Raw genomic sequence first — 3,517 nt, 5'->3', positions numbered from 1 at the left:
AATTATCATATATAGTACTACTTACTTATTTCACAAACCCATGTAAAAACAAGCAAAAAATACATAAATTATATCTCTCACTTATACTTGACAAGTAGTATCAATCCAGTTTGTATTAGAAAGGTACCTATAAGACATCTTAACAAAGTGACTGTACCAGTAGTGTCACTGGATGGATGAATCATTCACATTTGGTTTCAATACCGTCAACAATGGAGTAACTGAGAATCTTTTCCACTTGTTTCAGCATAGTCAAGATTTCCGCTTTTATGTATCCAGACTGAAATAATCTTGTCATGAGAAGGTCACATCAAGCCCTTTGCACAACTACACAGGGCGGGACCGAAAGTTTCACACAAGTGCTTTGGGTAACTTACCAGATAAATATATTCCATACTGAACACTCAGATCAACCTAGGAACTTTTATGAGTGTAAACATTCTCAGTAATAAATGGCAAAGACAATTTTCAGAACAGATTTTATACTTTGAAAATTGCTAAGAGGGCAACTTCAGCAGAACAGCATGCTCAATAAAAGAACAACTGTTAATTTCAGTAGCACACTGACATTTAAAACAGATCCTCAGTAATATTTCTTGGCAAATTAGTTTTGATTTATTTCAGAAATATTATCATACTCAGCATAGGTCACATCTGCCAAACTTAATTTTTCGGTATGTGCTGAATGTGGACAAATGTCAGAAAGAAAAAACACCCCAGAACATGACCTTTAAGGACGATGTTAATGGTGTAAACCAGTCCTTACCCAGGAAATAGACAATAAATTAAAGATAACATAAACCACCAGCTTTGCAAGAAGCATGTCAGCGGTCTTTTCCCAAGAAATCATAACCATTGGTTTGAATTCATTACATAACTTCCAAAGAAAAACAGAAGCTACATGGTGACACTGAAGTATAATATTTCAGAAAAGATATTCATAGAACACATTGATAAATCAATAATTATGTTTAGATTTCCTGAGACAGTATTAAAATGCCTTAACCTAATACCAACAAAATAAAATTTAACTATATATATTTTCATAATTATTAAATTGTCCAAGTACAATGTAACTACCTTAAGTAGCATGTCCCTGGGGAATACAGACCATTATGGATTATCTAAGAGGCTAATTTTGAGTTTTAGGTATTGTGCTCTGGATGTACAAACACAGAGTATACACTTAATGCTCTATCAATCACCGGATTGTTTTTCCTTGCAAAAGACTTTTCTAGATGTTTATACCATATAACTATCCAATATGTCAGACTTTGTCTTTCCTTTTGTCACTGCTTGACAAATAATTCTGAACTTGCTAGGAGCTTAAAAGTAAAGGGTTACAACTGCTTTATCTCAAACAAAAACATCAACATGCTGTCCAAAAAGCTTCATTAGGCATGGCTATCCAACCATTATTAACAAGAAGTGAAGTTTTTTTAAAAGCAAAATTATTTTTTCCCTTAATATAATTTCACAATTCACTGAAGTTTTCTAAGGCAGAATAAATTAAAGTTAGTGACTGGGAAACCAAGCAGTGCCTCCTACCCTATGGAAATAATGCAATTTTCATTCCACAACATAGTGAGGACACTAAAGAAATTTTTTGCAAAGCAATTCAAAAGTGTGTTGAAAGAAAAGACAGCTGGTAAGACAGTTGGTCCTGGAGGAAAGGCTATAGAAGGGGACTGATCACTTGAATTGTCTTCCCTTACCTTTGTCAGACCCTGCTGTTTGCCTACACAAAAGGCTGAGAAGTCCTCTTGACCAGTCCAAGTTCTTCCTTCAGCTCCTGCTTCAGATCCAAATGATTTCTGATCTCCTAAGGCCAAGTATAAGGGTGAGAGGGTGAAAGAAGCAGACAGACCTGCATGCTGCCCTGTCCCCTTTTATCTTCCTATCTACCAGGAGAATCCCCAGCAAGATCCCCGTAATGCCACCCGCCCTTCAAAACAGACCCTCCCCACAGGCTTCAGCAGTGTGGACCATTCTCCTGTCTTCTCATTTTTCCTCAGCTAACAGCAAACAGAACTCCTCCCCACCCATCGGTCCTACAAGTATTCAACCTTCGGGGGGAAAAAAAAAAAAGCAAAAAAAAAAAAAAAAAGCTACAATGTGGTATCAAAAAGCTGACATCCTTGTTCAGTTCAGATGTTAAGACCAATTTTGTATCCTATGACAAGTAAAGGATCTTAAAGACTACTTATAAAAATATAGCTGAGCAGAAACACTCTAGTTAAAACCTGCACACATAACTCCCACAGACCTATTCTTTGTAGTGGAACACATCCTTAGAGGTATATATAAAGGTTATTTTACTACCTAGCACACACTGAAATTGTATCCCCCTTAATTACTACCCTTTTTACTTTTTGAAGAAATTTAATACAAGCAATGCCAGAGATACAATGTATGTAGTAAGTGTTATTTTATTCTCCCCTGGTTACTGCACCATCCTCCTCAACAGCCTAATCCTCTCATGACAGCATCTGAAATGCTCTGGTTAACATTAGGCAAGCATGCAATGCTACTGCTCTTTACTGAAAACAACGCACCTCAACACAGCACCGAGCAGAATCTGTGTCTTGAAAGTCAGGCAGTGAGAAATAATAAAATACATTAATAAAAACACAAGAGTATCTGTTGGGGCTCTTGCTGTATTGAATGATTATACTGAACTCTGAAGCAAGTGGAAAAATACTGAAGAAATAAGACGAGGTTACGGCCAGAACAGTGGGATGAAGAAAAAGGAGCAAATTGCAGATGTTTGCTCAAAAGCAAGGCCAACGGGACGTGATAAGAGGAGCTGGGAAACCGCAGAAAGGAGCCTACATGCCAGATCAAGCAGAAACAGAAATCTTCCCAGTAAACAATTGTTAACCAATCATATTATTATACGCTTGTAAAATAGCCAACCACATTATTGCACGCTTATAGAATGCCTTATAAAAGTCTACCTGGTTTGTACAATAAACGGATCAGATCTTGAACTCTGTGAGTATTTGAATCTGACTCCCGCTCGCCCGAAATGCCCGCAGCATCTGGTGACCCCGACGTGATCCGATGAGGGTCGACAGGATCGGTTAAAAGTCAGGAAGATTCATTAAGGATCGTGTTACAAGCTGCGGAGCCGGCGAGGATCCTGCTGCCAGCGGAGAGAGAGCTGGGCGCCCGAAGAAAGGCGGAACGTGCACGGCTGACCGGTGAGTCAGGAAATTTAAGCAGGATGGGAATCACTGCATCAGTGGTGGAAAAAGCAACCGTAGACAGTTTGATGAAACTGGCAGAAAAAAACTGAAACGCCAGTCTCACGGCAGGCAGTAGTTGATCTGCTATGTTGGAGTCGCCGCCGTGGTTACCTTGCTTCTACGCAAGATGTATATAATAATGAAACATGGAAGAAAGTAGGAGAGGACTTATGGGAATCTGTGCAAGTTGGGACTAAGGGGGTAAAGACTTTGGCTCGCACGTATCGAGCTGTACGGGGTATGGTCGCGCAATTACCACCCTGGTGTCC

This window comes from Falco cherrug, chromosome 2, assembly GCF_023634085.1.
Source record: "Falco cherrug isolate bFalChe1 chromosome 2, bFalChe1.pri, whole genome shotgun sequence".
NCBI lineage: Eukaryota > Metazoa > Chordata > Aves > Falconiformes > Falconidae > Falco > Falco cherrug.
Note: the sequence above shows the minus strand (reverse complement) of the source record.